Source organism: Callionymus lyra, chromosome 17, assembly GCF_982586985.1.
Source record: "Callionymus lyra chromosome 17, fCalLyr1.hap1.1, whole genome shotgun sequence".
Taxonomy (NCBI): domain Eukaryota; kingdom Metazoa; phylum Chordata; class Actinopteri; order Syngnathiformes; family Callionymidae; genus Callionymus; species Callionymus lyra.
Window position 1 is genome coordinate 17,554,168 of NC_141834.1, and position 23,301 is coordinate 17,577,468.

At 38.6% G+C, this 23,301-nt stretch overlaps 1 long non-coding RNA gene across 2 annotated transcripts in view; it reads right to left on the reverse strand.

Annotated features, from left to right (window-relative positions):
* Nucleotides 1–1,361: 1,361 nt before the first annotated feature.
* Nucleotides 1,362–23,301, reverse strand: part of LOC148062829 (uncharacterized) — a 76,873-nt gene continuing 54,933 nt past the window's right edge. The window contains exons 3-4 of one of the 2 annotated variants that reach the window (XR_015709212.1): nucleotides 18,759–18,815; nucleotides 1,362–1,803 (exon numbers count right to left, since the gene is read on the reverse strand). This is a non-coding gene — a long non-coding RNA (uncharacterized LOC148062829). Of the gene's footprint in view, nucleotides 1,804–18,248; nucleotides 18,816–23,301 lie in introns of those variants that run through there. The other variant, XR_015709211.1, reaches the window with a different exon arrangement.

Below are 23,301 nucleotides of genomic sequence, written 5' to 3' on the forward strand. Positions count from 1 at the left end.
CTGGGCTGAAAACATCGTATCGAATTGTATCGTGAGCTGAAAACATCGTATCGTGAGCTGAAAACATTGTATCGAAACATTACGTGAGCTGAAAACATCGTATCAAATCGTATCGTGAGCTGAAAACATCGTATCGAAACGTAATGTGAGCTAAAAACATCGTATCGAATCGTATCGTGAGCTGAATACATTGTATCGTATCGTGAGCTGAATAAATCGTATAAAATCGTATCGTGAGCTGAATAAATCGTATCGAATCGTATCGTGAGCTGAATACATCGTATCGAATCGTATCGTGAGCTGAATACATCGTATCGTATCGTGAGCTGAATAAATCGTATAAAATCGTATCGTGAGCTGAATACATCATATCAAAATGTATCGTGAGCTGAATACATTGTATCGTATCGTGAGCTGAATAAATCGTATAAAATCGTATCGTGAGCTGAATACATCATATCAAAATGTATCGTGAGCTGAATATATCGTATTGAATCGTATCATGAGCTGAATACATTGTATCGAATCTTATCTGAGCCGAAAACATCGTATCGAATCGTAATGTAGCTGAATATATCGTATCGAATCATATCTGGGATGAAAACATTGTATCAGTCGTATCGTAAGCGGAATATATCGTATCGAATCGTATCGTCAGCTGACTATATAGTATTGAATCATTAGATTACTTTATGTCAGCAGCTCTACTGATCATCAGAGTGGCGACAACATGACCCGAATTTGAAGAAGATCAATCTAGTGGTGGGTCTAAAGTTAGTAGGAATTCCAAAAGGGCGGATCATAGAGATATAATTGTATCTCTTGTAAGAGTAAAACAACCGGAAAAATTGATGAAATTTGGGAAAATCCTTTGCATGAGTTTGTGAGTTTATATACCTACTTTATTATTTGTAATATTACCACTATAACATGTGGGCGCTAACGTAAGTACCACAGATGTCTCGTCACATCACAGTGTCTACAGCGCCTTCACATTCAAGTCGGTTTGCTTTGGCGCCCCCTATAGAAGCGTCATGAATCTGAACTCACGAGTAGTTGTAATAGTGTTTGACTTTTGCTCTCAAGCCCTTAAACAACCTGGCGTTCAGGTTTAAACTACTCTCTCCATAACCTGCACTGGAATGTTCCACGCCGCTCGCCGTACCTCGGAAATTACCCTTTAATTTCCTGCTCCAGCAATTAGACGACATCGAATTTAACGAGAGGAAGCGAATCCATACAATCTCAACTCCATCCTCGTGTCTGGGGAACGATATCGCCCGCGATTCCGAAGTCAGACCCCGGAGCGTCATGAACCTGCTCCAGACATTAGATGGTGTGACAGCTCCTCAAAGGAAGGTTTAAAACCCGTGCAGTTCCAGTTCATGAACCGTGTCTCTGGCCCGTCGTTTATGCTGAAACGCTCCGTTTTCCGCTGATGTCTCAGCCTCTCGCAGAGAATTAAAAGGCTTTTTGGTTTCGCTGCACAAAGTTTCCGACGAGGCCCCTGAGGACGCACGTGGCAGCTGACAAAGTTTTCGTCAAAAACCCTCGTCCAGAGGTGGTTAAACGCTGGAGAGTTGTAAAGATGGAAATGAGTGATGTCATGTTTCCAGCAGGTCTTTAAACTCTTGCGACGGACGACGACGAAGATGATGATGATGATGATGATGATGATGATGAGGAGGACGAGAGTCACTGCAGTGGTCACCGTGGCGATGACTCTTACGATGATGTCATCCTCCCTCAGGGTTTTTCTCTTTTACAGCCTGAATCCACCGCCTGCTCCGAGGGGATGCGATCCTATGAAGGTAGAAAACATCCTGTCGTGAGACGTTTTTCTGAGGTTTGAATGAATGACGATCGCTTCAAGATGCGTCCAGAGTTGAAGAAAACAAGACATATTTTAAGTGGAGATGTTTGTTTCCATAGAAACCAAAGACAGAGCTTCAGTTTGTGGTTTATTTTATTGTTTTTTTTTTGTGATTCTTACCTTTCAGTCAGACTTCTCTTTTTAAATTGATTTTATGTTATTAACATCCCTTCATCATAATTGATTCTTGTTCTTGTTATGAATATTAACAAATGAATATTTTTGTTTGTTTGTTTCTTTCCTTTCTTTTGGCCATCTGCCTTTTTTTTCTTACCTTATTTCTTCCTTTTTCTGTTCTTTCTTTCTGCATTTTTCCCCTTCTTTTTCTTTCTTTCCTTTTTTCTTTCTTTTACCCTTCCTTTTCTTTCTCTTCTTTTCTTTATTTTTACCTTCTTTTTCCTTTTTTGTTTCTTTCTTGCCTCATTTCTTTCCTTGTTTGTTTTTTCTTTCCTGTTGTCAGTTCTTTATTTATTGCTTTTCCCCTTCTTTCTTTCTTTGTTCCTTCCTTTTCTTTTTCCTTTCTTTTTCCCTTTCTTTTCTTTATATTTTTTCTTCTCACTTTCTTTCTTTATTCCCCTTTTTCGTTCTTTTCCGCTTTATTTTCTTTATTTCTCTTTTTCTTTCCTTTCCCCTTCCTTTTCTTTCTTTCCTTTTTAATTTATTTTTCCATTCCTTTTTCTTTTCTTTGTTTCTGTCTTGCCTCATTTGTTTTCTTGTTTGTTTTTTCTTCTTTTTCTTTCTTTATACCTTTTCCCCTTCCTTCTTTCTTGTTTCCTTCTTTTCCCTTTTTTCTTTCTTTCCTATTTTCTTTTTTTCTTTCTTTCTTTTCTTTTCTATTTCTCCTTTACTTTTTTCCCATCCTGTTTCTTTCTAATGCACTTAAACGACCATTACATTTATGCCTACTTTTTATTTGACTGATCAAGCATGTATTTAAATATGAACATTTTATTTTAATAAGGGTTATTATACAGTTATTTAAACAGTCCTATTCATCTCCAGCTGTCAAAAGGTCAAAGACTCTGACTTAAATATTCCTCTTGTAGCCTTTAAGTTAATTTAAGTCATAATGTAATTTTTCTTTCTACTTTCTTTTTACAACAATCAATCATAACTACTTTATAGAAAACATTTTTTATTCATTTGTTGCAAAGATGGTATTAATATCTTCATGATTACCACGTTATCATAACCTTTAACCAACATTCGAAAACATGTATTTTTCTAAAGTTCCTTCTGAGACGTCACCGTGAGTGAAAACTGCGTCAACAAAGTTTCCCATGTTATTTTTATTCCTCTATTTTCTCTCCACTTCCCCTTCCAGACTACAAACGATCCCTTCCTCGAATATGACGATAGATGAACGGATAGAGAGGAACCGTCAAAACTGCTGACTCTGCACAAACTCCACGAGGCACAGAAATCAATGTAAATGTTCAAATCAATTTCCGCCGCGACGTTCCCTTGAAAGACGTCGATAGCGGCTATAATGTCAACATTACCGTGTTATTGTAAAGGATGCACGTTCGGACCGTCTTAAATCATACTTCAGCTTGAAGAGAGGACTGCCGAGTCGACGCTTTTCGCATCTCGCCAGGAGTGAAACTTTTAAGGTTTTTCGTGGCTTTATTTTCTTTTCCACAAGTTGTTTTCAGGGATTTCTTTCTAATTTCCCTTCCATTTCGCGGTCCCACCCTCGTGCGTTAACTATATCTAGCCCTACAACAGGCCATGATGTCATCCTGCCTGCGGGGCTTTCCCACATCCATGCCTCAGCTGATAACACATGCGGTGGAAGGGTCGGGAAAACAGATGGGTGTGTAGCCGTTTTAAACTCCTCACCCATATCAGCCTTTTTTTTTCCTGATAGTTAGCAGGACTGTTTTTTCTTTTTTTTTAAAGTCCACATTTAAACCCATCGAGATTAGATTGACCTCGGCTGCATGCAGGAACCCAGCCCAGGTCGTTGCTCAAGGGCTGCAGCTGCGTCTCACTCCATAAAACCACAAGAAACTATTACACACAGATTCCTTTTTGTCATGAACTCCACTACCTATACAATTGGAAACATGCTCTGTTTCTCTTTTAATTCTTCCAGAAAACTGTGGTCCCCAACCACCGGCTTAGGGCCAAGCGAGAGGCCAGAGAGAAAAATAATATATATATATATCTGATGTATTGATTATGACGGTCTGAAAAGTGATTCCCTTTAAAAAGGAACCACTGACTTTTCATCAGAGTTACTCTATCATGTGACTATTTGCATGTAATAACGCTTGTTTTCTCCTAGAAACTAGCAGATAAAAGTAAAATACCAACCCCTTCTGGTATCTCGTTGCAGTAGAACAACCAACTTTTTAGCTGATTCAGCATTACGCTGGGATGTATTCCATACACTTAACATTTGCCCTATTGCCAGTGATGCTATTACATTTTTGCTGTTGTTGTGCGAAGGTCGGTTCATGAAATTAAAGTGGACAATACGGCAGTTTGCGGTGCTAAAAAGGTTGGGGAATCCTCTGGTAGAAGGTGTTGTACAGAAAGGTCTCTTAGAACTACTCTGAGATGGCAAGAAGAAGCAAAATCAGGTGTCTCTCTTCGTCCAGGAGAGACTCAAAGCAGAACTTCTTCTTGGAAATGGGATGTTATTCCGACCTACCAGATGTCGATTGAAAGCAGCCTGGAGAATAGCATTCCCGGAGTCGACCATGTCAGTAAGTCCTTACCAAGCGAGTGTTGACATAAAATCGTAACAAACAAAGTCGAACATTTCACCACTTTATTCCACGGCTAATGTCCTCATAACTGAAGACGTCACATGGCATCAACTGCTCTGTGTCTGGATAAAGTTCATTTTTCATTTTGTCCTTCATCCACAAAGTCTGAAAACTATCATGCGCTTACTACTCACATATTAGAAGTATTATACTCGCAGTTTCTTCGACTCATGCCAAGTAAGATTTTTAACTGAACAAGGGCTCTGTAGCTCGAATATTAAGCACATAACAGCCTTTTAAAAGTCAGAAGTCCTCAATATTTTTGTTACTTCAACAGTTACGCTTTTTTTTTCAGAATCTGCCGTCACGATTGGCCATAAAAGTCTCCCTAGCCCGCCTGTAAGTCCATGCTAGCAAACAATTAAATATTTTAACCAAATAAAATAGCCTTTGCATTCATTTAAAATGGTTTTTTTGTGGTTTTGTGTCCTGTATAAATCCCCAGGAAACGCACTGTACTTCAGCTACTGTGTTGATCTCACGCTCTACAGCATACCTTTTGAACAAGTACCCAATATACTCAACTCCGCCTAGTGGTGGATCTATCGAGACTAGGAACTCCGATTTAGACAGCCCAAAGTTTTAATTGCGACTTGAAAATGCTACAAGCTAAGGGGAAGTACAGTTCGTAGCTAGCTCGACCACAAGAATGTAGCCTCATCTATGGACGTAGTAACAATATTATTCCCAACTTCGGAACACATTGTCCGAAAAGATCGGAAGTGTTTATAATATTTCTTCATCTTTATCTGGTTATTATTAACTATAATTAATTTTGCTCAAGGTCTGAACACATCTGCCTCAAGTTTATATTAATAAGATTATAAAAACCTTCGGCTTCAATCCGATCCAGATGGACGTCAGTATCGGTATTTGGAAGTCGCACCGATGAGCAACACAAAAAACAAGCAGCAGTTTCACGTATTCCATCTCAAGTCTTATGGAAATTATTTTCATGGCGCTTAAAATGGAGATTTAAAATAAATACTGGGATTTTTGCTGACAAGAAAATGTGTCCCCCGGGAGCCCCACGGCAGGAAAGCTCAGCTGATGCGGGGCCGCCGACAGGAAGTTGAGCTTGTTTGTCAGGGAAATAACATCGCGTTGGACGGTGACCTCATGCTGGAAAGATAAAAGTATAAAAAAGTGGGAGAGAGAGAAGCAGGGAGAGGACGGGCAGTGTTTATTTAGCTTCAAAACCACAGAGGTGAACGAGTGCAGACGGGATATTTAAAGCCTTTTCTCTCCCTCTCCTAAATGACATTAGAAAGATCTTTAATTGTCAAGATTGAAATGAAAAACCGTGGCGTAAGATTGAAAGGCAGAGATTCGATAGCCTTATTAGATAATGTACTACATATGTGCGGGGAAGCCGGCGAGTCGTCACGCCACAGGAGGATTGAGATAATAAGCTCAAGCAACGGAAAGATTAAAATACATTTAAAAAAGATGTGGTGAGGAATTTCAATGAATGCATCCACAACAGATTTAATTTTCCTCGACTCCGGCGGGGTTTGAATGAACAAGATTTTCCGGTAAATAAAGAGAAAAAAAAGAAGGACCTCTAGAAAGATAAGGGAGCTCTGGCTGTTACCGCGTCGCGTTTGCCTGAAAAATTGTTGTTGTTCCGAACCTTTTCACTCACACAAGGGACCTGAGTTAGTTTCCAAAATAACACCATGTTGCAGTGCACTTTCTATAAACTGCTCTGGCGTGACCTCTTATTGTCCAGGGAATCGTGGCGACATGGATTTTTTTTTAAAAAAGGAAAACATGAATGCCAAAAAAAAAAAAGGGACTGGAGGGAGTTTTTGGAAGTTGCTGGTGGACCTCCCTGGAGCAAACCTGGATGTGGCCCAAAGAAATACAGATTGCTACTGGATTAAAGATCTTTTGAATTATCTTTAAACGATTAAAGAACAGTGGATGAAACTCAGTCCAGAAATATGAATCAGGAACTCAAACATGGCGGAAATAGCCAGATATAAAAAGTAACACGATAGACTGATGGTGGTTTGGTATAAAGTACCACAGTCTTTCAGCAGATATGCAATAACAGGCCAGTGAAAGGATACAGTGCTGGGTTGGTCATCTTGCAGTTGGATAGTTGGAAGTGGCTACTGGAACTGGCTCGTCTTAAACCACAGATGTTCCTCTCTCCTTGCTGGCTTTTTATTCCATAGCTCAGATGATGACACACTTGAATACAAACAGTTTGTTCATTTGTTGCTGGACGCAGCCAGCAAAAAAAATGTTTTTCTGTATGAGTCAGTGAGCGCGGCATAATAGCCTGCACGGGGAGAGCAGCTCCCATATCTTGGTTAGGTCACTGTATCTTAACGCACAAACTGTCATTTCTCGCGGAACGAAACTCTTAACTGGGCACATTCTTTCCAGCTCATTGTGAGCCGCAGCAAGCATGACTACATGTTTATTGTGATGAGACTATAAGCAACATAAATTCTTTAACAATACCAAAGGTTTTCGTTGTAGTGCCCTTTTGCAAGACGTCTTACACTCTGTCTCAAATCGCGCACTTCTCAAAGTGCACTGCTTTGCAGTACAGTGTAAGACGGTGCACTTACTGGCGCAGTGCACAAATGTCGACAGGGTAGTACCGGAATGACTCGACAGCTTCTTCTTCTGCTACTTTTTAACGCTAATTAAAACCGGCCGTTAAGTTGTTTTGGGAGTTTTAAGTGATATTTTGTCTTGAAATTAGTGTTTTTTGGAGACATTTACGCCGGTATCTGCTCCAAAGACGTGTCGTCCTTGACGTTCTGAATCTTCCGCTTAGCGACGTAGCATCATCACTTAGATGGCTGATGATTTTCTGGACACATGACCGGCCTTGTTAGCAACCATGTTGTTGCTGGTCTTCTTGAGCTCCGGGGCTCCAATGACTTTGCTGAGAGTATCTTCTTATTTACAGGTGAACAAATAATCAAGTTCAGACAGAATGCAAGAACTGCTTTGGTTTGATTCCCCCCTTTTTATGATCCTAAAGGTTCTGGGTTTGACGGACGAGCTCAGACCTCCAAAGTCCTACCTCTTCTTCCTTAATACAGGCATCTTTTGTGGAAGTAATTAAAGCTTGGAGATGCTGAGGTCAATGAGGGCAGCGTGAGTTTCGTGCCAACCGGCTGTCACCAGATGTAATTACGCACGAGATGGAAAACTTAACCTTTCGTCAGTTCTGCTTCTGAACTCCTCGTAATAACAGAAAAGAAGATTTAGAGGCTTAATATATTCATTAAATGTTTCTTTAATCTTTGAGCAAATACATCCTTTAAAAACAATCATTGGGATGACGAGGAGGGAGTCGATCCAGACAAACATCTTCCATCTGGCTCGATTAGCATTCTTCATTGCTAACTTTTAATGGTGTCATCATCCCTCGTTTTTCTTCCTCGTGGAATCATTAATGCCGAATTAGCATATTAGAGGAAGCGTATGGTCTCGCACCGGCGACACCAGCATGTGTCGCCCTCCGTGTCGTCTTCCAGGAGATGTTACACGTATTAAAAAAAAATACGATTTTAAATCATGACCAGTGCGTTGTCAAAGTCAATCTGACGCACGTTATCTTCAAGTGACAACAAAAAGCAGATGTTATTATTGTGAATCTGATTTAATTGCTTTTCTTTTTGTCAAAAAAATGTCCATCTGTGCAACAAAGAAAAAAAAAACATATAAATTGAGTTACAAGATTTAATCACACATCAATTTTACTCTCCGGAGCGTTTTTGTTTAAATCACTGGAGAAGCGACTCTCGACACGTCCGTCCCGTCGCACTAATAAGTCACCGCATCCCTCAATGCGAGGGAGAGGAAACATAAAATAAAAATGCAAACGCCGGCAACAGTCGGTTAATGTTGCCATAAATCAAGACGAGGACCATCAAAAAGGGAAAGAGCAGGCGCTTGAATAATTCTCCCGGTGAGCGCACACGAGTCGCTCAGACGGACGGACAGACAAGCCCCAAACTGCCACTGGAACTGATAATAACTCTATCAAAGCAGCAGCCGGGCTTTCTTTTCGGGCCAAAGACCAATATGAGGAGGAGGTGGTGGTGGGGGGCGAGGAGAAAGGGGTGTGTGTCGGGGGGGTTTGGGGGGGGGGGGTCCATATTTCACCCTCATTCACCTCCTGACATGGCCTCTCAAAGAAACCTTTCATTAGATTCTTCAGAACAGTCGGCTTAGTCCGACCGTCAATTTTGCCGTCACATTACACCGGCTCACTTTCATCCCGGGGATTTTTTCATCTTCTGATTTTCATAAAGGGTGGAGGGGTTTAGGGGGGGGGGGGTGACAAAAGAGATGCCTCGCGAGTCAAACCGTCTGATGTCGCAGCTAAGTGATTTGAGGTTAAAGATGTTTGAGACCCACGTACTCTCAAGTATGTGGAAGTAAGAGCTGAAACGGTTGTACTAGAAAAGTGGTTTTTAAGGTTTGATTTGAGCTGCTCGTAACAAAAATGCTAAGTCACTATATAGATGAACACGCTGATCACTCATTTACCAGACGATAACACGAAATAAGTTTGATAAATATATGAAATGTCTTTGCCTTTGTATCTTTCTTGATAATCTCAGAATTGCTTCCCTTCAATATTGTAATTTATTTTATTTTATTTATTTTCTAATTTTGACGTTTATGTTCATTTTAATTTTTGCTTTTGTTTTATTGTTGTTTTTTTCTATTTTAGTTTGATTATTTTTCTGTTTTTATTTTCACTTTAACTTTTTATTTATTTATTTTTATGTTAATTTAACTTTACTTGTTTTATTTTATTTTGTCTTCTGCTTTTATTATTTTATATTTATCTATTTTCTTATATTTATGTAAAATGTATTTGAATTTTATTTCATTTTTTATGTTTATATTAATTTTGATCTATTTATTTTCTCATGGTTATGTTTGTGGTCATTTTAATTAAATTTTTTGTTGTTTTATTTTATTTTATTTTTCTGTTTTTATTTTTTATTGTAATTTATTTATTTTCTCATCTTTATGTTAATTTTTTGTTTTAGTTTTGGTTTTTCATTTTATTTTATTTTTCTGTTTTTTTTTTTATTACATTTTTTAATTCATATATTTTTTTAATTGAATTTTGTATCGTTTTATTTGTATTTATTGTTTGTTTTTTTATTGATTTTTTCAATTAAATTCTTAAATGATAAAAAATTATTTGGATATTAAAAACATTTTAAGTAAAATTCAGTAAATCTTCTGTTTTAATTCGCTTCACGTCTTCTGTGACGGACTCAACTTGTCCGTACGTGAAATAAATCGACGCGCCGACTCAGCGTTAATACAACACGCACTACTGTCACTTAGAAGACGATGAACCCTTCTGGCTTCTAATTAGATTTAAAGTCTGTGTAGGTGTTTTCTGACATCTACTGCAGATGCGAGTCTCGCTGAACATCAATTTCAGGGGCGATAATTCCATCTGCCAACACCTCGTCTCAGTCGTTAACAGACGCCGCATGTTTTCACCTCGAAGAGAAAAATCTAAACACATTGTAGAGAACTTTAATTCTTGTTATTCGAAACGTTCTGTTCCACAAGTAGATCCTTCTGCCTCGTTGCTTATCCGACCTACTGGCACGGACCAACCTTGACAACTTTAACGGATTGAATACAAACGTAATAGCGAATAAAAACCAGAGAAAACACACCTGTGTGTAAAATGAGTGAAGGTCTCTCAAAACATGTTTCCAAAATCTTGCCACTCATGTGACACCGCCTTCACCCCGAATGTTTAAGCTAGCGCTGAAAGAAAAGCTTTGCCTTGACAAAATATTTGGCTTTGAAATGCAATTTTCTTTACTTGAGAGAAGTTTGGATAGAAAAAGTCAATAACTACTGAAGTCACTTAAGGAAGATCATCCTCTACATCAATACACAAAACAATTTGTATAGTTGAACTAGCCATTAATTAAATAAACACTTGTATGTCATCAGCGTATACGTTTACCCTGACCTAAAAAAGGTCTGCAGTAATACAGTGATATGGCCCCGGGGGCCACACTTTGCTGAGGTCTACAGCAGAGAAATAAGTTGGTTTATGTAACTGTGATAGTGTTTACAAAATAATATGAAAAACAAGCCTAAAAGATGAATATATTTAAGAAAAACAGACATTAGTTGAATGGCTTTTATTTAACAAATTAACCGAAGACATTGAACATTTGAATCAACACTTTCTTGACAGATGTGGGTAAAAAAATTAAATCAAAACAATATAAATACAACAAAAACAGATACAAGTATATAAAAAATACCAATTTAAAGAACACATTTTAAGGTAAAATGCTTAATTTTTAAGTAACTTAAGGAAGATAATCTGAACAAAAATGGGTCGAAAGAGTTCATGTCATTTATTATTTTACTGAATGGAATAAACATACAATATACATACAATATATCACTTCACATCAGAAAAGAAGAATTAACAATAAATATAAATAAATAAATAAAAAAACATATAATTAGAAATAAATATTTGTACTTCATCAGCATATAGTTATACCCTAACCTCACAATATTGGCATAAATACAGTGAAAGAAACCAATTTTAAACTGCAATATATGTTTTTATTTCCAACATTAACATTTCAATCTATTGTAAATATGATTTTCCATAACTTCAAACGGCTCTCCCGAGGGGCCCCCCCTCACACGGCACAGTTTACCCGGCTGTATTCCGAAGGGACAGAATATCCATAAGACTCGTCGCTGAGAGTCAAAAGCTATTGTTGGGAAATGTTTGAAACAAACACTTCTCGGCGAGTGTTTCTTGACACTTCACACGATGTACGTGACCTCCAGCTTCAAGCCTCGTCCTCCTCGACTGCTCCTCCGATACGATTGTATGTTTATGCAAGGTGAATCCAATCTCCATATACATTCATAACTGCGCCGGCGTGCAGCGCCGGCGACCCTCCGTGTCACCCGACGAAATATAATCAGTTCTTCGGGGGCCATGGGCGAGTATTTGTACCAAATTTTGAAGGCGTCTCCTCAAGGTAGTCGTGAGATGTCGCTGTGAATATGAAGGATTCTAATAAAAAGCGCTCAGGCTGCTTTACCTTCAAAGCCACAAAAGAAAGGAATTTTTTTTTTAAGAATTCAAGGAAGAATCGGTTTTGAACTCAACACGTGTGTCAAAGGATTTTTAAAATCAGTTTTGAATAACAGAGGAGCTTCAAATAGATATTATTTATTTTGGATTGTTTAGTAGAAATATCTTAAACTAATAGATAGATAAATGGATAGATAGATAGTTGGATAGATAGATAGATAGATAGATAGATAGATAGATAGATAGATAGATAGACAGATGGATAGACAGATGGATAGATAGATAGATCTTTATGTGAATTCAATAGTTTAAAAAAGAAAGACTGTTTTGTATTAGTACAAAAAATGTGTTCCTATGAACAAAATGTGTTACCTGTTATTATATTATATTATATTACCTGTTATTTTAACTGTAGCCATTAGTAAGGTCTTGGTCATTGCTACATTTTGCTCTCTTTGTACAGCCGGACTATAAACAAATTGTTCTCCTGTCTTATCGAGTTAAATATTTACGCGTTTGTTTATCTTGGTGTTGCAATTAAACTTCTGGCCGCTAGATGGCAGCAGTCATTATGTCCTCCGAAGAAAACATAACAATTAAATCCAGTTGGATCCCAGGCGATGACTGAGGACAAGAGGATACACTTGACTCCAGAAGCGTTTAAAGCTGATGTTTGGACATATTTTGGTTTAAAAGAAAATGAAAGCAGTTACGACTTCGTCAAGAGTCATGTGGTCTGTATTCAACGATGAAAATGGATGTAAATATTGATTATGTTCCAGTAGTAACTCCACCCTCTCTTGTTAGTAATACCATTTTCAGCCCATAACTTGCTTATGACTCTTCATCCCATAAACCCTTGTGTTATCTCTGGGTCAAGTTGACCCAGTGGCCTGAAAACAAATGGGTTTGTGGTATCCCTTGTGTTGTCTCTGAGTCAAGGTTGTAGGGCCTCCGGGTCACCTTGACCCTGAGATAACACAAGGGGCAAGTAAAGTAAGTTTTTATCTAGCAAAGTTTCTGTCTTATGTTGTCTTTGGTGTTGCAGAATTTACAGACCACATGACTCATGACGAAGTCGTAACTACTTTTATTTGTTTTCAAACCAAAATATGTCCAAACATTAGCTTTAAAAGCTGCTGGAGTCACTGTATCCTCTCGTCCTCAGTAATCTCACAGGCTTTTATTGTTTCATTAGCTGCGGAGGACATTATGACTGCTGCCATCTAGCGGCCCACAAGTTTAATTGCAAGTCAAGTACTCGGACAATACGACAAATATATCGTTGCTACTACAGTATCGCAATATATAGTATTGTTGCCCGTGTATCGTGATACGTATCGTATTGCCAGATTTTTTTCCAGTACACACCAATACCAGTAAAATACATTTGTGCTTCAGGTTCAAAAGCATGTATCTATTGTCTTGTCCCTTTGTCTTTATTAATCATATCTTTGCACTTGATGATCTACTGACTCTTTCAAGAAACATCTTAAGACTTTCTTATTTGTTCAGGCTTTTCCATGATTTTGTGGGACACCTGTATTTTTCTCTGTGTTATCTTGACCTTTTTAGTATATATTTTATTGAGTATTGTTTTGATTGTTTAAGCGCTTTGTGACCCTGGTCTAGTAAAGCGCTATATAAGTATATATTACTTATTTAATTACTTACTTACTTACTTTATTAGAATTTGGATTGAGATTTGAATCATCCAGGAAGTCCTTGATCATCCCAAGTCCTCTCCCAGAGTCGGGGCGTTCCCTGATCCCCTTCACAAGAGAGTCTTTAGACATCCTTCGCTGGTAAATCATTGCGACCACTTACACCGCAACCTTGTTCTCGTGGCCGCGACATCACCGCCTCCTCACCAGTAGACTCGGCCTCTCTTTACCGCTGACTCGGCAGTAATCCTCCCGTCCATGTTTGCCGGGAAGACCTTTTCTACTCTTAACTTTATGAACCTTCGACCGTAAGGCGGCGTGACCACCGAACTGTAAACTAAACTTTTTCCCGCATCTGTTAAATATTCTCTTATAAGGTTGTGTTTAAAAAAAAGTTGTCGTAATGAGAACCTTGTTGCTCGCTGTGTCAGACCAAGAAAAAAAAAACAACAAGCCAGCAGGCAAATCAAATCCAATCGGGGTCGTGGAAGGTCAGGAGGAAGCCATAAAACACCCCGACAGACACTCGCCCACAGACTTAAGAACGAGACGTCAAATATCAATACACACACAGGCAGGCACACATGGAGGCAGACGCACACACACACACTCTGTGGCCACCCAGGATGACAGAGATGGAAACTTTAACTGTGTTTATAACCCGGCTCTAGATTATAGGGTAGACCCAGAGCGCCGTGGCGAGAGGGAGTTTGAGTTGCTCAGCTGTAAATAATTAAAATGGTTCTCCCTCACTTTCTGCCTCCCACAAACACACACAACCAACACACACACCGTCTTCATTACGGCTTCCTGATACGTATTAGTTGTTGATTTTATGGAGAGGCATTTAGAGACGAGCGCAGCGGGAAAGAACCTGTAAAAATTAAAAGTGGGCTTTAAGCTAACACGTCGATTCAGTTCTCACCTGGGATCGGGATGTAAATATCCGGATGGAGAAATGATGCTAATGAAACGAGCTAATGTGTTCGGAGGGTTGCAGCTGCATGAATAAATAATAACAACCTGGATTATTTCAGATGTAAATACGATTGTCAAGAATTTCAACTACAAGCATATATTTGAACTTTAAATTGAACTGCAGGCGACCTTCGGGTAGCGCTAGCTAAACCAAAATTCTGGCTCGTCATTACTTCGTAAAAGGCTGGTTATGTTGTTGAATATTATCGCAACAACACTTGACATGAGCGCAGTATTTGTGACGGTTTACACAAAATTAAAACTCATTTTTTAATCACCCTCATGTCGATTTAGGGTAAGGATTGTTTTCATTGTAATTTGTTCCTTTTTTGGAGTTAGGCCAAAATGTTTGTTCATTTTAATGTAGCGACTTGAGCTCAATTGTCCTCGTCTTTATCTTCGTCCAAAAAGACACTTAAAAACATCCAAATACCTTCATACTGCTCGACTGTTCCTCTTGTTTATTGAAGGAGCAATTGTTTAGAAAAAAACCCTAAAAGAAGTCTATAATTTTAAGATCATTTGTAGCAGAAGCTTAAAGGGCTAACATGCTACACAGACAGAAAATACTGCGGGTAAATGTCGTGAGTGCTTCTAATCGATTGTTTGTACTGGAACAAATCAATTTTTGATTGTAGTTTGTGTATTTGTGTCTATGTAGATTTGATTGTATGCTGACGATGGTGTTCTGTACGTTTGTCTCTCCAGGCTTTTAGGGACTTTTTTCTCGATGTGTGAGTTTGTGTTTAAGCATTATTTATAAGGACTCACACGCTAATGTTATTTCAGGAAGAAAAAAAACACACAAATAAATAGAAGTAATAGAGGACCACTGCTCTTTAGTACTACACTAGACTAGTGTACTTAACGATCACACTACTCGCTCCAACACAAGCACAATGGTTCACTGAGAAAAGAATCCCTTCACGAGTTGGCATTAAGTGAAACTTCTTTTTTTTTAAAGTTGGCTTACAGGCGAGAACGCTGGCGTTAATTACGCCGCAGTGAAGCAATCTGAGCAACAATTCCATCCACAGCGACAGTGTAATGGCTGTAAAGCTTCCCTAAGCTCCGGAGTCACGGACATTGAAACAGCAGCGACGGACACACAGCCAGATGGGAGGCTGGTAATCTTCCCTACAAAAATCAATTTTGGCAGCAACAGGAATCATCTTTAAAAAAAAAAAAAAGTTTGGAGAGCAGGAAAGTCGGCTGCGATCCGTTCGGTGCCGAGTCCTAAACAGCGTGTCTTATTGCCGCCGCGAACACGAGGCTGAAGGACGCGCCGGCTTAGGAACGTACCTGAGCTCTCGTAAGTCTGTAAGAATCCAACGATTACCTTATCAAAGTGTAATGGATTCATCTGGAGAAGTCGTATATCAGATTATACAGTACCGACAAGGACAAAAGTACAATTATTGCTAAATCATACGTACAGTTTCTTGTGCAGATATATGGAATTTCAGGGTTCTTACTTCCTGTACAGAGTGGCTACTATGCTTTTATTTTGAAATTAGAAAACTCAAATCAACCTTGTTGTGTTTGAAGTATCTGTTGTGTTGTCTCAGGGTCAAGGTGACCCGTAGGCCCGAAAGAATATGTGTTTGAAGTATCCGTTGTGTTGTCTCAGGGTCAAGGTGACCCGTAGGCCCGAAAGAATATGTGTTTGAAGTATCCGTTGTGTTGTCTCAGGGTCAAGGTGACCCGTAGGCCCGAAAGAATATGTGTTTGAAGTATCCGTTGTGTTGTCTCTGGCTTGAGGTGACCCAAAGGCCAGAAATCAAATGTGTTTGTGGTATCCATTGTGTTGTTCCAGGGTCAAGGTGACCTGAAGGCCTCAAAACAAATGTGTTTGAAGTATCCCTTGTGTTGTCTCAGGGTCAAGGTGACCCAAAGGCCCGAAAACAAATGCAGGTCAAGATGAACGACCCCCCTGGCTTCAGTAAATACATATGCAGTGATGGAGGTCATTCATCTTGACCCAGAGACAACACAAGGGAAAGATAAATCTAAACAATTTAAAAAAGAAACATACAAAAACTTGTACATCAATTTGAGGGCCACAGAATACCATCTAACTGTCCTGCAAATAGCCTGCTAGTCAAAGGTTTAAGACTCCTCGTCTGCCAGACTGATATATATATATACAGTATATATATACTGTATATATATATATATATATTTGATTTAGCTTGAAATCCACTTTTATATTGAAAATAGTTATTTACAGATTCTATGAAAATGTGACTTTATTTTGTCAAGTTTCGACCACATTGTGCCTCCATTTTGAAATACTAGGTTATCTAGTTCACCACCAGATACGAATGTACACTTCAGTTTTCAAGAAACGACAAAACCTTTTTATCTTCTTTATTTTCAGTGTCGTTTTTTTTACCTTTCTGTTTCCTCTTTTCTAAATAAAGGATCAAATACCCTTCACTTTGCATCAATGCTCAATAATAACAAACAAATCTGGGTCATAATAAAAAAGATGGGGATAAAAATTAAATACTGGCTTTTTTTATGGAGTTTATTGATCCTCTGTGTTCACTGCGGGAAGTCCTAATGTTCCACACTTTAATCTATCAAAGAGTGTATTTGAAGAAAAAGTGTGAATTTCACACACCTAGCAATTACACACCACATGCACACACATGCATCATGGCTGTTTCCTGAGTGTCCTGCCAACATCCACGCGGGTCTCGAACCGTGGATTCGTACCACGAGGGGTTGAGGGTTCACTACATGACAGATGAGCAGTTTACTGGAACACTCACATATGAAATGCACCCAGTGGAGTTTCTTTTTTCTACTCCCAGCATGCTCTGGGTACCAATTTATTTTATCATCCAGAACCAGTTTTTTTTTTTTTGCGAGGCATATACAGAATCAGCCAACTTATCTTTTTTTTCACACAGGCTTCTTTTTTTTAAACTATTTTTTTTCTAACTTGGTTTGAAAACAAAACTCATTGACATTCCCGCAGCAGCACCTTCTCTCTCATTCATTAAACATCTCTTGGATTCATGAATATGCAACTCATTTTACTGACACCGACAGTTTTGTTTCACAAAAAGCTGAATATTGAACCTCCTGGACAGTTGATTCAATGTGGAAAAACAAAAAGGGATTGAGAGCAAAAAGGAACATTTTCTAACTAGCATTGTCTTGTGATTGTGTTGTTTATTGACTTTCTTTCAAATGATTGCTTCATAGAAACTATAAAAAATGTTTTTTTTTATGATAACTGAGTCTCAGATAATCTTTTGTGGCCAAAGATCATATCATGCCTTTATTTGTGCTTCACCATTGTCTGTAATAGACAAATAGTTTGTTATCTTACTTTAAATGGAAGAAAACATATGTGATATTAACTTAGTATATCTATATCTTCGTAAATCCCACCTTTAATCTTCTGAATAACATAACTTGGTACTTTTGTTTCTGTCTTATATTTGAAAATAGTTAAAAATGATGTCAGGAATAGCAAAGATCAAAAGAAATTTTCCATTTTCTTCAGTGAGAATCTTGTCATCGCAATTAAAACTGAAGAATTTCTTCAAATAACATCTTTCTCATTAAAATAAGATTGTTCTCATCGTTGAATCTACTTTATAGAGTGTCTTGATGTATCTACTGTGCTAGCATTAGCTCGATTGATATCTGACTGTTGCGTCTGTACATGCAACGTTACGTTTGCCTTAAGCTTTGTTTATACAACAGGTCCATGGGAGTTGGAGACTTCAGGGATTGATGACGCGCGGTGAAAAACCTTGATGCTTGACCAATCACAGAAGAGTGGACGTGGTTATAGTAAACAAGATTTAATCTCCATAACAACAAAGTGTTTTCAGTGGGCGGGGCTTAAGATCATTTTCTAATGTCAATATTTCAATGAAAAAAGAGTTTTGTACAAACACACACTGATGATACAATAGAGTCAAACATCTATTGAAGACACACTTACATCAACACATTAGTTGAAGTGAAAACAAATAACTACCTTTTTTTATCATTGTTTCAAGGAAATTCTGTTGGACATAAGACGTTGTTTCACTTTAATTAAAGACAAAACATGAAAAAACACTTGCAAAGAAAGAAGATTTAAAGGAGAATGCTTATAACATTGAGGTGATAAGTTTTCGTAAAGAATCATTAAAATTGTCCAACATTAAAACATCTATACATTAAAACACAAAACTCCAAAAAAAAAAAAGTCAACCACAGCAACGATAAACCTTCTGAAAGATCAAGTGCAAATAGATGGATGGACTTTATTATTAATAAAATCAATAGAACATTTTACAGTTCACAGCAGACGATAGTTCCGTAAAAACAACAAAGTGCAAAATAGAACAAAGTGCAAGGGATACCTCGTGCCACTTTCAAAGATCATGTCCATCGTCCTCAAGAATCCGAAAGAGCATATTCTGAAAGAAAAGAAGACACCATTAATATCTCAGACACCAGCAGAAAAATGAAGAGAATATACAATTTCTGTAAAGTATAGAAGTGTAAAGTGAAATATAATCACTACACTGCTGCCATTTTTCACATTTCTTTGCATTTATATAAAGAATTCCTCAGGTGGACGTTTATTAAAAGGACTGAATTGGGAGTTTGTGTAGGTTGAAGAAGGCAGGAAGAGAGGATAAGATGGTTAATGGAGAGCAGCGGAGGAAGGAAAAAACACATGAAAGGGAGCATGACCGATGGGTCTGGGTGGCACCGTCCAGCCAGCTTTGTCAAACCGCTGACCTCCCTGTGAGCCCTCACATTATCCTGCTCAGGTCTGTTCCCTCCTCCCTTCCCCTGGATCCCATCTCTTCCCTTCATCATCCCCGTGTTCACCTGAAGTCCGACCCGATGTCACTCTTTCATTTAAGACGCACAAAAGACCTTAAATCCGTTTCGTCAGGTACGACCATCTCTTAAAGGGCCGGGTGCAGGAACGACTCGGTTTCATTTATAACCTTTAATTTCGCTCTCGATCGCCAGGAGCCTTCATTGTGTCCACAACAAAAGGACTGTTATGTTCAAACTTGCCTGACAAGGATTTGGAAAGAAAAAAAAAAACCTTATCGGCACCGATTTAAAAAGAAAAAGGTTAACTCTGGTCTCCTCGTGCGAGCGGAGCCACGTTATAATAGAACATTTGTTATAATTCCCAGTGATATTAGAGGGAAAATACTCGGAGTTTGATGAGGCGATTGAAGTTCTTGGCCTGGAGTCGCCCTCTGGTTAGAAACGATTATTCCCTTCGGTCATTAAAATGAAAGCAGAGAGGGAAAGAGACGCGGTAGCCAAGGCTCTTTTATAGAAATGATTCATGTGGCGAAGTCACCACAATGAGCCGCCGACACCTACTCGGAGTGAAGACGCACCAGGATAGAACTGATGGACTATCCTGCTCATCTCCATGTGGGTTTCAACCCTTAAGGTGGTGACACATCAAACTACATTTCTTGCACTTTAACACGTTTTTTTGTATGAACCGGTTAAGCATTTTTTGCCTAATGAATGAAAAAAAAATTGCTGTTTTTTTATATTCATCATGATGATAGTTAGCTATACGTTGTATTATTACTCCTAGGGTTAAGGTTGTTATAATACTATCATGTTCAACTAGATAATCGGGGGAGAAAAGTTTTCAATACCATTTTCAATAGCACAAGGATACAAGAAAAATGCCAAAATAACCTCTGAGGAGCAGATGATGTATTATATTCCATGTTAATCTTTGTGTGCTTTTCTTTGTGTTATTTACATTGATCTGTTCTTTATATTTGCACTTTGTTTTTAGTCTTGTTTTTAAACCCAAGGAGATATCCATCCATCCATCCATCCATCCATCCATCCATCCATCCATCCATCCATCCATCCATCCATCCATCCATCCATCCATCCATCCATCCATCCATCCATCCATCCATCCATCCATCCATCCATCCATCCATCCATCCATCCAACCATGCCTCTATCCATCCATCCATCCGTCCATCCATCCATCCATCCATCCATCCATCCGTCCATCCATCCGTCCATCCATCCATCCATCCATCCATCCATCCATCCATCCATCCATCCATCCATCCATCCATCCATCCATGCATCCATCCATCCATCCATCCATCCATCCATGCCTCTATCCAACCATCCATCCATCCATCCATCCATCCATCCATCCATCCATCCATCCATCCATCCATCCATCCATCCATCCATCCATCCATCCATCCATCCATCCATCCATCCATCCATCCATCCATCCATCCATCCATCCATCCATCCATCCATCCATCCATCCATCCATCCATCCATCCATCCATCCATCCATCCATCCATCCATCCATCCATCCATCCATCCATCCATCCATCCATCCATCCATCCATCCATCCATCCATCCATCCATGCCTCTATCCATCCAACCATGCCTCTATCCATCCAACCATGCCTCTATCCATCCATCCATCCATCCATCCATCCATCCATCCATCCATCCATCCATCCATCCATCCATCCATCCATCCATCCATCCATCCATCCATCCATCCATCCATCCATCCATCCATCCATCCATCCATCCATCCATCCATCCATCCATCCATCCATCCATCCATCCATCCATCCATCCATCCATGCCTCTATCCATCCAACCTTGCCTCTATCCATCCAACCATGCCTCTATCCATCCAACCATGCCTCTATCCATCCATCCATCCATCCATCCATCCATCCATCCATCCATCCATCCATCCATCCATCCATCCATCCATCCATCCATCCATCCATCCATCCATCCATCCATCCATCCATCCATCCATCCATCCATCCATCCATCCATCCATCCATCCATGCCTCTATCCATCCAACCTTGCCTCTATCCATCCAACCTTGCCTCTATCCATCCAACCATGCCTCTATCCATCCATCCGTCCATCCATCCATCCATCCATCCATCCATCCATCCTAAAGAGTTTCAATACTTTTGACAATCCTAAAAAAGATCCATGGATAAAGGAAGGATAGTAAGAAAACATGATGTCTGTTCACTTTCTCCAAAGCGAATGATGCATTCAATGACCTCAGGACTGCTATGGTGCATTCAAGAGCGTGGGATAGTTCAAAACCAAACACTAACGCTTTAATGAAAAAAATGAACACAGACAGAAGGTTTTAGAGGTTGTTTTGTTTTTATACAGAGTTGTTCAGTTTCATTGTTGTTTAAAAAATGTTTTTGTTTTATTATTATAAGTTATTAGGAGAAAAAACAAAAAGGCAAAAATGGGCATCAGCGACTAAAATGAGTGACCCTTCTTTTGTTGGATTCTTCCAGCAGTTACTGATCCAGAGTAAGATCTCTGTCTCCTCTTCTCTTTCAAGTAAGTGTCCCTGAGACTATATTTTTAAAATTCATAAACCATTTCGTTTCATCACAGTAACCACATAGCAATCTTGCTAGCATTAAAGCTAATAGACCGTCCACTGTCTCACTGACTTGCCTCCAAGGCGAGATACTTCCTCTTCCTGTCCCGATAACTCGGACATTCTGGTTCATAAAGCGTCAGGATTCCAGCAACCATGAGTTTATCTTCCATGTCCAATACCCCCTCTTCGTAGATGTTAATGTTTCGTTGGGTTTTGATGCCACAAATTGAGGTTAAACTTTGCTCAAAACGCTGTAACGATTTCTAACGCAACCCAAAACAACATCATCTTTGATGCCAACCATCTGCTCAACATGTTTATGGTTATAAGAAACAATGTGCGCAGGAGCGGTGAGAAGCCATACAAGTGAATCAAAAAGAAATTGAGATTAAATTATGAAAAGCGTCTTAAATTCCAGATCTTTTAACCGATTGTACAAGTATGAGTTTGACAGAAGAAGGACACATCAGTATGGAAGTAAGTTTGTGCAAAGCGGACAATAAGTAGAAATTTCTAAAACCAATTTTTTAAAGAATCAAACTTAGACATCAATTTAGAAAAAAAAAAAAAGAATTCAAAGCATGACTACATTTAGTATATAAAAAAGTAAATATTTAAGTGTAAGAAATTGGTAAAATTTTACATTTCATATTTAAATTTATTTTTTTCTTTTGATTCTTTAGGTTTACACTGAATATTGTTTAACATTGCATTATTATACTCATTGAATTTTACACTCAATCTATTCACGTGTTGAAAAAAAACCCAACTAGAAATAGTTTTGATAATTTAAATTTAATTTGACGTGTAAAAATTCAGAATTAGAAATTCATATTCAAAGTCCGACATGTGCTCCCATACACCAGCCCATGTAGTCTGCAGTACTGACACCACCACCGACCCAAAAATATGAGTTGAATCAAAATTCAGACCTCAAGCTTCTTACTTGGAGAAATCTTTTCAGGCTGTTGCTCCTAAGCTCTGGAACGATCTTCCTCTCTCTTTGCGCTTGATGGATCTACTGACTCCTTTAAGAAACATCTTAAGACGTTTCTATTTGTTCAGGCTTTTCCTTGATTTTCTGGAACTCCTGTGTTGTTCTCAGTATTATCTTGATCTTTAAAGTATGTACTTTTTTGAGTATTGTTTTGATTGTTTAAGCGCTTTGTGACCCTGGTCTCGAAAAGCGCTATATAAATAAATATTACTTACTTACTTTCACTCTATATTGTCTTTTTCTTCTTTTCATTGTTTGTTTTTTTTAGCTACTACTGTTTATTGACCTATAACTGTTTTTTAATCGCTTTAATTTTTCGATTTTCTTTTTAAATGACTATTTAATGACTGTTTAATCTTTTCTTGCTGCTGTAACAACACACACTTCCCCATTGTGGGACGAATACAGGGATATCTTATCTTATCTTAGCCTAAACCACTTTTGTAGTTTCCCCTGATGTGACTTTAAAAGAATCTTAAATTACACTTTA